A 14,404-nucleotide genomic window follows, 5' to 3' on the forward strand; every position below is an offset into this window, starting at 1 on the left:
TTAACATGATAAAAGTCTTTCTATAGAGACATTGGTAAGAGTATAAATGGAGATCTTAAGTATAAATGCTTATGAAAAACCATATCAGTGGAATAAAATTTCAAAGAAATCTAAAATGAATGAACATGCTTACCATTTTCTCTCCAACAGCTTGAGTACTGGGCTCCCCATTTTTTCTCTTGTGACCTTCAATCCAAACTTGCGATCTCGTAATTTTTGTATCCATCGGACTTGTCTTTTCCTTAAATATAAAAATATATACAAAATCATTACAGCATAACTTAAAAGATGCATATATCATTAATTATTACTTAAATTATAATAAATTTAAAATAATTACCATAATGTGAGTCAAACGAGCATAGCCCCTCCGACTCATTGTGTGAATGTGGTCTTGTTTTTCCTTCATTGCTCTAAATCTTGCACTCTTTTCCTAAGATTAGTCAAAATCACATAATCAAACTCTCCAACATATTAAAACTTAGTAGTCTCTTACCCAACCATAGCATTAGAATAAATTCAGTGCATTCCCATCCAACTCATGGTCTAAGTGAATAAATACTTACTTGAAAGGTAGATGATAATGTCCTCTGTACAAACAAGTCCCACTGATTTTGGTCCATAAATTCAGGCTTCAACAAACTGAGATCTTGTGAAGCCACTCGACTTGTATTAGCTTCTCGTACAAGTATTTGCAATTTAGATTTTCTATCACGCCACAATTTAGCTAACTTTTGAAAAATTGTTTTCTTTTCCCAATCCTCAACTTTACAAGTCATCTGTACATTTAATAACACAAAAATATGTCTACATTTTGTTATAAAAATGGAAATGAAAAATTAAGTAACTAAATATATTACCTGAAGACAACTCCACATCCTATCTTTCACTTCTTCATCAATATCACTCCATCCATCTAATGTATATGGCACAAATTCCTTTATCATGCAACCTAGGAAAGAAGCGTACTTCACTGAATTATCTCCAATCGGCTGACCAAACTCATTACGCTCCAGCTCTTTGCACTTGTCTTGGCCACTAACCATTTTCAACTTTGACGCACCCCGTCCTTTTTTTTTATCAATTTTCTTATCAGCAATTGGTTCTTTACCATGCAAATCTTCTGATGAATTGGCTGAATTGTTAGAGTCCATTCTCGATAACTTATTAGTTATATTTTCCTGTTAAATAGCGAAAATAGATATTGAAATGTCTTTAGTAAAATAAACCAAGATTTAAAATAGAATACAATATCACCTGAATTTCAGCTACAGATCCTTTGCCACGTTTTTTAACCATTTTACTCGTCCTTTGAAAGCTATGTAATGACCTGGTCAAACATGTAATATGACATGATGCATTGCTGAAAATAAATAAGCAGACAAATATATTGAAACACTAAATAAAGAGTTATGCAATTATTGATAAGAACATGTATCAATCAAAATAAATAACTATAAAATATATAGTTGAAAATGTCCATCATGTCTCAATCACATCAATTCCCTCACACTCATTCCTTGAGTACGGTTCTTTCTCAGTAATGTTAATCTCAAGTTGGGATACATCAAGAGGTGTTGATGACGTATAAGCATCTTCTTCAAGCACGTTCATGTTATGAATACCTCGGGGCGACGCTTTTAGCAACACATACCAATTTGATTCATCATTATCCCTAGAATAGAATACTTACTTTGCTTGTGATGCTAAAATGAAAGGATCACTTTCAAAAGTTTTTAGTCCTTGATGTAAGTTGACCAGTGTAAAACCATCTTCAATTTTGATACCAGTTCCAGGATTGGCCCAATCTCATCTAAAAACAGGCACTTTAAAAGAATAGTAATCTAGCAAAATAATATCTCGAATAACTCCATAGTATGATAATCTTCCTACTGTATGTGAATTGTCATTAGCATTAGATTGATAAATAGTATCGGTTTCAATTGAAACACCACTATCTTGTGTCGACCTTCCAACATCAATTGTGTGGAACCGATATCCATTTACAATATATCCTGTATAAGATGTAACGTGCTTTCTAGGACCATGTGCTAGCCATTGAATTCGACCTGAAGAGTTAACAGAAATCTGTTTTGATAACCATTCGTCAAATGTTACCATATGTTTCTTTTGTAACAATGTTTTATTACTTGAGAAACGATGATTTGTTTGTTTAAGCTCGTCAATGTGCATCCTATTTAAAATCATTGAAGGGAGATGTTAGAATACATAAGAAATGTAATAGATCAAGACTAACAATATGAAATTAACTACACTCACTGTAAGTAAGGTTCAACTTCTGCACTATTGAATAATATATATCGATGTGCATCTTGCAACACGTGGTCCTCTAAAATCTTTTCTTTCCCTTTAGAAATTGGGCGACCTTCTAATAATCTATCTTCCAAATCATCATTCCTATTAGAACGAACACCAATACTATAAGCCATTTTTATATAAGCACTACAAAATATCATTCGTTCTTCTGCGAGGTAAGACTAAGCTATGCATCCTTCTGGTCTTGCCCGGTTCTTCACATACCCTTTTAGTGTTTTCATAAATCTAAATCACAAAGAAAAATTCAAATGAAAGAAGTGTTCTAATAAAATATAAATTATTTTATAATATTAAAATTATCAAAAATAATAATTATTATTTATTACCTTTCAAATGGATCCATCCAATGGAATTGGACTGGTCCACACAAACGAGCCTCTCTTGCTAAATGAATTGTTAAGTGAACCGAGATGGTAAAGAAAGCAGGTGGAAAATACCTTTCCAACATGCACAGAATTTCAGCAATATTCTCCTCGAGTTGTTCTAAACGGTTCCAGTCTAATACTCTTTGACATAATTCATTGTAAAATGCACCCAACATAAATATAGCATTACGTGGACCTTTCGGTAGAAGATTTCTCAATGCTACTGATAGCAATTGTTGCATTAGAATATGACAATCATAAGATTTCAGCCCAATAAGATTACGCTCTTCTACAGAAACACAGTTACCAATATTTGAACTATATCCATCGGGTAACTTTATTTTCTTCAACCTAGAGCAAAACACATCCATTTCTTTTCTAGACAATGTGTACGGTGCAACGGGCAAATGATATTTATTTTCTCCTTTTTCTTGAGGATGTAATTCTTGTCTAATTTTTAAGTGTACCAAATCTTTGCGAGCATTCACACCATCTTTGGATTTTGTCTTCAAGTTTAACAATGTGCCTATGATATTCTCGCAAACATTCTTTTCAGCATGCATCACATCTAAGTTATGACGTAGCAAGAGGCCCTAACGGTAAACATCAACATGATTTATAGTTAGTTCAGAATATTAGAACATAATTTAGGAACAAAAAATAACAAATTGAAAAAGCTAATGAATACAGTGAAAAATAACTTACACTCCAATATAGCAAATTGAAAAAAATTGACTTTTTCTTCCACCTTTGAACTGATTTTTGTACCTCTTTTGAACTCTCCTGTTTCTTCCTCTTTTTCCTCAAAGTGTTGACAGTCTCACCCTTTTTCTTTTTACCCTAGTCATTTTCAATATCTTTCAATGCATTGATAATTTCTAACCCATTCAAAAGTCTAGGTTTCCCTTTACTCTCCTTTTCCCCATTAAACCACTTTTTTTCTAACGAAATGGATGATTAGGAGAAAGAAATCTCTTGTGGCCTAAGTATGCAAACTTTCTACTATATTTAAGCCACATAGAACATGTGTCTTCACCACATATTGGGCAACCAAATTTTCCTTTTGTGGCACATCCAGCTAGATTTCCATAAGCTAGAAAATCATTGATTGTCCACATCAAAATAACCTTCAGGTTGAATATTGACTTGCTAAATGCATCATATGCCTCCACACCTGTGTCCCACAACTCCTTTAAATCCTCCACAAGGGGTTCCAAGTATACATCTATATCATTTCCAGGTTGCTTTGGACCTGGAATCAGTAATGTCAGCATAAGATTTTCCTTTGTCATGCACATCAATAAAGGAAGGTTATAATTGACCAAAATAACTGGCCAACAACTATATCTGGAACTAAGGTCACCAAAAGGATTGAATCCATCTGTCGCAAGATCAAGGCGGAGATTTCTAGGATTTGATGCAAAATCTGGCCACTTATGATCTATTATATGCCAAGCCACTGAATCAACTGGACGACGCATCATATGATCTTGACTTTTGTGGTTCGAGTGCCAAATCAACTCTTCAGCCTTTTCTTTTGATTTAAACATCCTTTTCAATCTTGGTATCACTGGAAAATATCGTAGGACCTTCTCAGGAACTCCTTTACAAACTTTGGTGGTGACTTTGTCTATCTTCCATCTTGAGGAACCACACTTCGGACATGAGTCCAAATCTTTAAACTCTTTTATAAATAGACAACAATCATTTGGGCAAGCATGAATTTTCTCGTATCCTAAATCAAATGGTTTTAATAATTTTCTCATTGTGTAAACAGTTTCTGGAAGTGTGTTGTTTTCTGGAAGCATGTCACATAAGATCTTAAGGAGCTCATTGAAACTATTGTCTATGTGACCATTAGTAGACTTGTAATTATATAGTGTGACGACTGCCGACAACTTTGTATAAGCTGTACAACCAGGAAAGAGAGGTGTTTCTGCATCTTTTAATAAATCATCAAACTCATAATCTTTTGCCCCAGACATAGTGTGTCCAACCATTTCTTCTGGCACCAAAACATCCTTATATAAGTGATATGCCTCTCTACATTCATCCTATTTTTGAACTCCTTTTGAACTACCTTCATCTTGAGATTGTGAGTTATAAGTTTCCCCATGGAAGACCCAAGTAGTGTAAGTAGGATCAAACCCCTTAATAATTAAGTGGTCGTACACTTGGTCAAATTTCATATACTTTTTATTTTTACAACGCTTGCAAGGACATAAGATTACTTCACGTGTTTTTGCATAGTTCCTAGCTTGTGCAATAAATTTTTTATGCATCCATTCCTTATCCATCTCGTGAATAAACCTTTTTCATTTATATGAAATAATTATGAGATTTTATCAAAATATATGTATAAGAAAACACCACATAATAAATAAAAAACTTAAATATAAAAAATTGATTCCTACATCATAATATTTTAAACAAATAAATATCATGTGTCATAGTAGTATTTACTAGCCATGTCAAAGTATTATTCACACACTTTAAAGACTGATAATTTGTTTTTTCTTTTTTAGTTTAATATATTTAATCATTATTTTTGTGTCCATTCATTCTTGTTACACGTATCAATCATTGTCTCTAATGATATACTAGTGTCAAAAGATCAAACAAAATATATCAATGGTGAGAACTAAATAATGTGGATTTCATGTAGAGCAAGGGTGGCATAACTAATAGAATTGTATTAATATATGCATGTAACACACCAGATCAGTTAATTCTAATCTAATTAGCATGTTCCAAATCAAGATAAGAAAATGGAAGGTGTTAAATTATACCATCAAGATAAGAAAATGGGAGGTGTTGAATTATACCATTGATAACGTGCTTGTAAATTGAAACTAGTAAAATCTTTATCATTTTATAAAGAAGAAAGGCATGACTCTTGGAGCGCAAATATTGTAAGACAAATCAAAGCATTAAGCAATCGAAACTAAAAAATCTTTTATATAAATCGCTCACAAAAAGAGGATGCGAAATTGTAATTATTAATCCAACTCCTCCACTGCACTCTATAGAATTGATCATCCCTAACCAATTCTATTAAATCAGAATTAATCTATGCTGTGGGAAGAATTTAAAAGAAAAATAATAATAACAATTTGAGACACTATACTCCAAAATAATTTCTAAGAAAAATAAGAGGAAAGAAAGGAGGAAGTAGCTAACCTTCTCGACTACCAAAGAAATACATCTCTCTCGATATAAGTCCAAAAAAAAAAAAATTATACCACTGGTCCGGCAGATCACATAATGCAATTTGTCAACTAATAAAACCCAGAAGATCACATATAAATCTAAAAAGGACAGGCAATGATATTCCAGAAGATCACAAGGCAAAAATTTGTTGACTAATACAACAACAACAACAACCAAGCCTTTTCCCACTAGGTGGGGTCGGCTGTATGAATCATTTTATGCCATTGAGCTCTATCTCTTATTATATCATCATTTATATTTAAATAAATTTTATCTTGTTTTATTGTTGCTAACCAAGTCTTTTTTGGTCTTCCTCTTCCTCGTTTTATATGCATGTTTATCATAGTTTCACATCGCCTAACTGGAGCATTTATTGGTCGTCTAAATACATGTCCGTACCATCTTAAACGTGTCTCTCTGAGTTTTTTCTCAATAGATGCAACTCCTACTTTCTCTCTAATGCTCTCATTTCTTATTTTGTCCATCCTCGTATGTCCACACATCCACCTTAACATCCTCATCTCTGCAACTCTCATCTTTGCGACTAATAGAAGTGCAATAAATTGCATAGAGATCAGCTCTAGGAAGTATGAAAAGGAATAGTCTAAATTATGAAACCCAAAAGTTTAGCAGGTACATTAGACAGCAGACAAACAGAATCACATAATGCAATTTGCTTGGAGGTGAAACTAAATCCTGGAAACACATCTGATACAGACTAAAACTAGATGTGCATTAAATGCAACTACTAAGTTCTAGCATACATGACCAGAGTGGCATGAAAACTCATGAATTGGGACTGGTCCACAATATAAATACGTCAAACAATTGGAATGGGGATCAAAGAAAAAAATTGATAGAACAATGTTGTGCTGGCAATATGAACATGTAAGATTAAAATCTTCAATGTAAGTAGAATGAACACAAAATCGTAAAATATATAAATGCACTCGAGCTCCAATTTATGAATAAAACTACTTGCTGTAGAGTGCCACCCAAATAAGTTTAGGGACATAGAGATTAGGGTTACCTTTGCTTTGAGCTTTTGGCTTGATGTAGAGTGTGGAGTGGCTATCAAAGGGCTTGCTTACTCTTGTTGTGGTCCTATGATACGGAGAGATGGAAGGAAGTCTTGCAGCGACGGTGAGTGCGGAGAGGCAGAGTGGAGTCGTGCGGCCAGCGATGGTCTGTGTAAAGAGGCGGAAAGGATTCCTACGCCTGGTGGCGGTGAGTGCCGAGAGGTAGAGAGGAGTCCAGCGACGGCGACAGCGACGACGACGGTAGTGAAGAGAGGAAGAACTATTCTGGAGAGGTTGCGGCGAAGGCTTCGGCGGCGAAGGCTTCGGGCGATGGATATGCCCTATGCGTTTTTTTTATTTAGCAGGATCTAACTCTTTATTTAACCAAGTTAATTACAATGAACGCATATAACTAATCGCAAGGAGTTGTTGACTTTTTTAACCAAGTTACAAGTTGTTGATTTTTTAAGTTACGTTTTCATTTCATGTATTTTTTTAAATTTAATTTTGTTTAATATAACTTTATTTTTTTATTACTTTTTCTTTATTATTTCCAACTAATCATTAAATTTTAATCATGTTTTTTATTTACTACTTTTGCACGTTGTTATTATTATTAACTATTCACAGCATACATTAACATGCATGTCGTTAATAATATATTATTGATGGCGTGCTTTTAATGCGCGCTGTTAATACATTTTTTTATTTCAAAGTTCATACTATTAACAACGCACATCAACATGCACGTCGTTAATAATACTATTAACGGCATGCTTTTAATGTACGCTGTTAATAGCGCGCTGCGAAAAGTGATTTTTGTTGTAGTGACGATGAGGACGATCATCTAGTTTTGGGTTTATGATGTCATACTCCCTGGGAATTTCATATTGACGATGGATGGTGAGCCTAGCACTTTTATCAAAGGAAGAAGACATGTGGATATACCAAGAAGCAATTGCTTCCTCAGCCATAGACAAGAGTAGAGGCTAGCAAAACAACAGATTACTTACTGAAAGCAAGAAAGGAGATCGCCGAGAAACGATGAGCACGAGGTTTGGTCGAAAACTGCAGCAAGAGAAGAACGCTAAGGTAAGAAAAGAAGAGACAAAGTTGAAAAGAAGACAAAAGGTTTAGGGTTTGAAAAACACACAGCCGTCGTCAGATCAAAACGTTTTTATCTCAGCAGACGCTGAGGATCACAGGAAAAAGGCAAAGGCGTACATGACGTGGCAGCAAGAGAAAGTATGTGTCATATAATCATAAAGAAACATTTATATTGGATGTGACAGATCAGATCATGCTAGGGTTGGTAACACCTCGTTGTACGCTTCCAACATTCTATCACCCGAGGTAGAGCCAATCACCAATCAGGAAGTTTTGAAAGGAGACGTAATTAACTAGGCATAATAAAGGAAGAGAGACTGAGTTTGACTAAGTCCAGGCTAAGGACAAGAACATTTAAGGATAGCGATTTAGGCGAATAACAGATTTTAAATTAAATACAAACTGGCATTGATCAAGATAATTTTATATCAGCTGACATAACTTCTGCTATGTTAGACAAGTATAACATTGGTTTAAATAACATTGTTTATGATCAACAAACTAATACTGGTCGGTATAATGTTAGCTATAAGAAAGTATTCCAGCGTTCAAGATAGCCGTGGCCATGATAAATGAAAAATATTTGTCGAGATAACAAAACATAGGATATACTAAGGGGTAATGAGCACAACATCACATTTATTCTTATGAATTAGAAGGATTCAATAGAGTCACTTGATTCAATACAAAAGATTGTTGTTACACTTAAAGTCTGATCAAATACATGGCATTACATTTTCTTCTCAAAACATCAGACCTCGAAAGGTCAACAAAAATTACAAAAACAAGCCTCCAGAATATTTAGAAGATTTCGATCCCCCTGTAGTCAAACTTACCATGAAGCGGAAGTGGGAACATTTTACCTGGCACCAGGAAGCTTGCCTAAAAGACAGAAGTGGCAATATTTTGCCAGGGATGAAGAAAATTAGGAAGCAGAATAGTCCCATGAAGAAGCAAGGGCAGGTTTATTTATGCCCTGATGGAAAGGTGACTGAAGAGTCCCTTTCCTGCTTGAGTCCGGAGGCTCTGCTTCCCTAGATATCACTTTAGCCCGCCGGTAGCATGTGTTGTGCCCTTCTCGTGACATCCATGGGCTATTTAGCTGGTCCTCCATGAGTAATAAAAACCTCTCTGAAGTTTCTTGAGCCTTCAGAGCATTGACACCTTTGGATGAAAATTCCAGACTTTGGGAAACTTCATCTCTTGGGACAGTTCCTTGAACCCTAGAGTTAGCCGAAGCAAAAACTTGAATAAACTCATATATAGATCTCGCCTTGTCCAACAAAAGTCGCCCCTAAAGAGGGGGATCCAAGGCCATACTCTTAGCAGGAAAGATCAGCAGGGAAGGAAAAGAACTGAGGTGGATGATGAACGAAGAGAGGGTTATAGCCCTATTTAAAGGATCAAAGGACCCAAGGAATCACTGTACCAAGGTTCACGGGATCACTGTACTCAGGTTCACAAGATAGCTGAACACAAAATCTGTAAGGTCACTTCAGTACCTGTGGCAAAGTCACGGGTAGGAAAAAATAAAATCAGACTTGTGTCTAGTCAGTTGTCTACACCTCCTTCGACTAGACTTGAAGGGAAGGCTAGTGATATGGGTTAGGTTTCATAGATCCCCGATAAAGAGGGAGAAGGAGATAACCAAGTAGAGAAGAAGGCCAATATCGGCCAGAATATGCCTCCAAGGAGGTAGACCCATATCGATTAGCATATACCTCAAAGGAGGTAGGCTAATATCGGCCAGTATATACCTCAAAGGAGGTAGGCTAATATCGGCCGGGATATACCTCAAAGGAGGTAGACCAAATTCAATCAAGACATACCTTCAGGGAGGAAGGCCAATATCGGCCAGGATATGCTTCCAAGGAGGTAGACCCATATCGACCGGCATATACCTCAAAGGAGATAGGCTAATATCGACCGGGATATACCTCAAAGGAGGTAGGCCAAATTCGATCAAGACATACCTTCAGGGAGGAAGGCCAATATCGGCCTGGATATGCCTCCAAGGAGGCAGACCTATATCGATCAGCATATACCTCAAAGGAGGTAGGCTAATATCGGCCGGGATATACCTCAAAGGAGGTAGGCTAATATCGGCCGGGATATATCTCAAAGGAGGTAGGCCAAATTCGATCAAGACATACCTTTAGGGAGGAAGGCCAATATCGGTCGGGATATGCCTCCAAGGAGGCAGACCCATATCGATCATCATATACCTCAAAAGAGGTAGGTTAATATCGGCCAGGATATACCTCAAAGGAGGTAGGCCAAATTCGATTAAGACATACCTTCAGGGAGGAAGGCCAATATCGGCCGGGATATGCCTCCAATGAGGTAGACCCATATCGACCGGCATATACCTCAAAGGAGGTAGGCTAATATCGGCCGGGATATACCTCAAAGGAGGTAGGCCAAATTCGATCAAGACATACCTTCAGGGAGGAAGGTCAATATCGACCGGGATATGCCTCCAAGGAGGCAGACCCATATCGATCAGCATATATCTCAAAGGAGGTAGGCTAATATCGGTCGGTATATACCTCAAAGGAGGTAGGCTAATATCGGCCGGGATATACCTCAAAAGAGGTAGGCCAAATTCGATCAAGACATACCTTCAGGGAGGAAGGCCAATATCGGCCGGGATATGCCTCCAAGGAGGCAGACCCATATCGATTAGCATATACCTCAAAGGAGGTAGGCTAATATCGGCCGGGATATACCTCAAAGGAGGTAGGCCAAATTCGATCAAGACATACCTTAAGGGAGGAAGGCCAATATCGGCCGAGATATGCTTCCAAGGAGGCAAACCCATATCGATTAGCATATACCTCAAAGGAGGTAGGCTAATATCGGTCGGGATATGCCTTCAAGGAGGTAGACCCATATCGATCAGCATATACCTCAAAGGAGGTAAGCTAATATCGGTCGGGATATACCTCAAAGGAGGTTGGCCAAATTCGATCAAGACATACCTTCAGAGAGGAAGGTCAATATTGGCCGGAATATGCCTCCAAGGGGGCCGACCCATATCGATCAGCATATACCTCAAAGGAGGTAGGCCAATATGGGTTGAGACATACCTTTAAGAAAGAAAGTCAGATATCGACTAAGCTGAATAATATCTTGAAAAGATACTTGATAAAAATTACATACTTGATAAAACATAGCCCAGTGCTAGCTGGGATAATGAACATAAAGGAGCACGAACGGGCATTGCCTAAGGAGCCTGATGAGAGGTAATAGTAATTGATCAAACATAATTAAGCTTAACCCCGATCAATACAAGAAACATTAGTATATTAAGCTATCTCTGATGTAGCAAAAACAGGAGGGCGAATAGGAAAGATAGAAACACTTTAAAAAAGAACTTGTGAAATAGAAGAGAAGTAATATTTCGAATAAAGTAGTTCCTGAAGATATTTGCAGCATATGATTGTATAACTGGTGTTATATATTTTGACGGAAAATCTGTTTTTAGACTATTTTGCAGGTACTAGACGACAAAGAAGGTACATTTGGGGTACGAAAAAGATTCCTTAAAAGTCATTTACCACAAGTACACAGCTTACGTCATCTCATAACAAACTCTAACAAACCGGGGTCCACTTCATGACTACGGAGGTTATATGAAGTGGTATAAAAAGGAGAATCCTCTCCGTTGGCTAGGTAAGTTCACATCATTACGCACATTCAGGACCCTAATTTTCAACTACTGTTCATCTCTTTCTTCTTTTTCCTTCTTCCACACCGTGAGAGATCACTGACTTGAGCGTCGGAGGGCCTAGCCAGGGATTCCCACCCCGATCTTAGGTCACTGATGATAGTGTCGGCTAGTCTCTTGTGCGCAGGAAGCCTTGGGAGCTCTAAATTTGGGTGTTCGTCGATCGGATCTCTTCATCGCCATTGGTATCTTGCATCGAGAGGACACTCTTGTGGTTTCATCTTATTGGATCCGCTTTGGGTTTCTCGGATCGGCGTTTCATAGGTATTATTCTCCATCAGTAGTAGGTTTTTTCTCCCGGCTCTCCATTTTGGTCAGCTTCTCAGACAGGATCAGTCACCATTCTAGAACTTCCAGGTATCTTTTAAGATGACAAGGTTAGTATTCCTTTTGATTTATTAGAAAATTACATGGAGGTACCATTAATTAATTTTATTAGATGTGATTTACTTCTTGATACATTTTCTACAAAAGCTAATATGTTCCTGTCTTCTTCTTATCCCACATGTGTGTGGGAGGTGTCGTCCTTTGTTGACTTGGCAGGAGGCTATAGGCTCCCGGAGTGGATGCTTAAATTGAACCACCTTCAACCTCTAAGGAGTATTTTTTTAAGGAGCAAATGGTGGGAGGAGAGGTCTTGACCTCAATGCATAACATTCCACTCCCTAAGTGGATGATACTTCTTAACCAACTCCAACCCCCGGGAAGAATCATTCCAATACCGACATGGATGTTACTTTTAAACCGTTTGCAACCACCGAGAATAAAAGAGAGTTCGTTCTTTGTTTTCCTTTTTACGCATGCTTTCTTTATTGTCATACTTTATATTTGCATCTTGCTTCTAGACTTTGTACTCTGTTTGGTCTACATAACATTCCATTTTGAATAAATTTTTCTATGAAATTATTCTAGTAATACTTTTAAAATGGTAAAAGTTTCTTAAGTTTGACCATCAAATTCTAGGTCATTTTACATGATTAAATGCTCTACTTACATGCTGTTAGTAAGTGTGGTGATGGATTTTATTTTGATTAATTAAGTTTGATTGCAAAAAATTACCTAGAGAGGACTACCTAAAGCCTATACTCTATTATTCTTTTTGTGTAATATGCACTCATGACAATTGAACTCTAGAACTTGCTTTACTTCTTTACAAAATCACAATAGCATATGTATGTATGGAAATGAAGGATACTTTTTATTCTTGTTCCCTCATAATTTTCAGTTTCTTGCTCCACGATTTTCTTAAAACATTTTCATCTAGCATTTTAACCTTTGATCATCTTTGTTTGTCATTCTTTTATTGAGAGCACGGATAATATTCTTGATGAGTAGATTACCAAGGTGGACAAAGGGTTAAGTGTGGGGGAATTGCATATGCTTGAGGTTCATGGAGATTTCTACTTGATCTTTAATGTAGTGTTGAAAGAAAAAAATTGTGAGTAGATTCCAACCGATTTGTGAGCAAAACTCATCTCTTGTGCCAAAATTTTTATGTTGAGTCTGATCAACATCATTTGAAGTTTGGATTCAAATAGCTTTAGTTCCAAGTGGAATCCTTTCCTGAACTTAATTCTGTATGGTTTAAACTAGAATTCTTTCAAGTTCCAATTTCTAAACTAGATGATGATTTCTAGATTGCACAAGCTGTGATTTTGTATTAGAAAGGTTGGGCTAATGAACCTGAAGTTATAGACAAGTTTTGCTACAGATGTAAACTTGGTTTCTAATTCTGACCATCTTGGTAACTTGAAGGAGTGTTACAACATTTTCTATCCTATCAAGATGTCAAACCTGAAACTCCTTGGTCTATAATTTTGATTAGTTCATGTGCAAACTCTTACTACTGTTCTTGATTAGCAACTCCTTCAATTGATGCTCCTATCGATTCAATGTTATTTGTTATGTTTCCTTCTGGGAAGCTACTGGTAATTCAAGCCTAAAATTTCCTAGAATCAGGATTCTATAACTTCATTGAAACTGATCATGTGAAGATTTCTGAATTCCTAGGAGCTAATTGATGTTGTTGATAATGGGGAAACATTTTGAATGTTAATTTAAATTTCTTAAATTTGTGGTGAGCTTTGAATCTTCCCCCAATGAAGTGTATTTGTTAGACAATGGAATCAGGGACTACTAGAATTGAAAGAATCAGTTGGGTACAAATTGTATTATGATTTCAGAACAACAACAATAAAAATTTAGCTTCCTATTATTTTTGTGTCAAATGAGAATCTTTGTACTTGAGATACATTTCAAGTTTAGAAGGTCGTGGAAGTATAGTTGTCACTAGTGAGCTATTGTGGAGACAAAGAAGAAATATGGAGCACAACCAGAAAATAGAAATTGACAGGAACTCAGAAAATTCTGCAACTTGGCATCTGAGATGTGTTTGGGGCAAATATTCATGTTAGTTCTGACCAGAACATGAACCTTAATTGATCTAAGAATTCATGAGTTGCAGAGATTGAATCCATATAGAGACCTCTTAATTGATGATGGAGCATTGCTGGAATTCTGGAGCAACAAGACAGTGATACAAAGAATATGTATCAAGACAAAACTGAGCTGTAATTATGTTCTTTTCCTTGCTATTGAGGAAGCTTTAAAATGGAAGTTGACTCCCTGACATCTAT

This window comes from Zingiber officinale, chromosome 10B, assembly GCF_018446385.1.
Source record: "Zingiber officinale cultivar Zhangliang chromosome 10B, Zo_v1.1, whole genome shotgun sequence".
Classification (NCBI taxonomy): domain Eukaryota; kingdom Viridiplantae; phylum Streptophyta; class Magnoliopsida; order Zingiberales; family Zingiberaceae; genus Zingiber; species Zingiber officinale.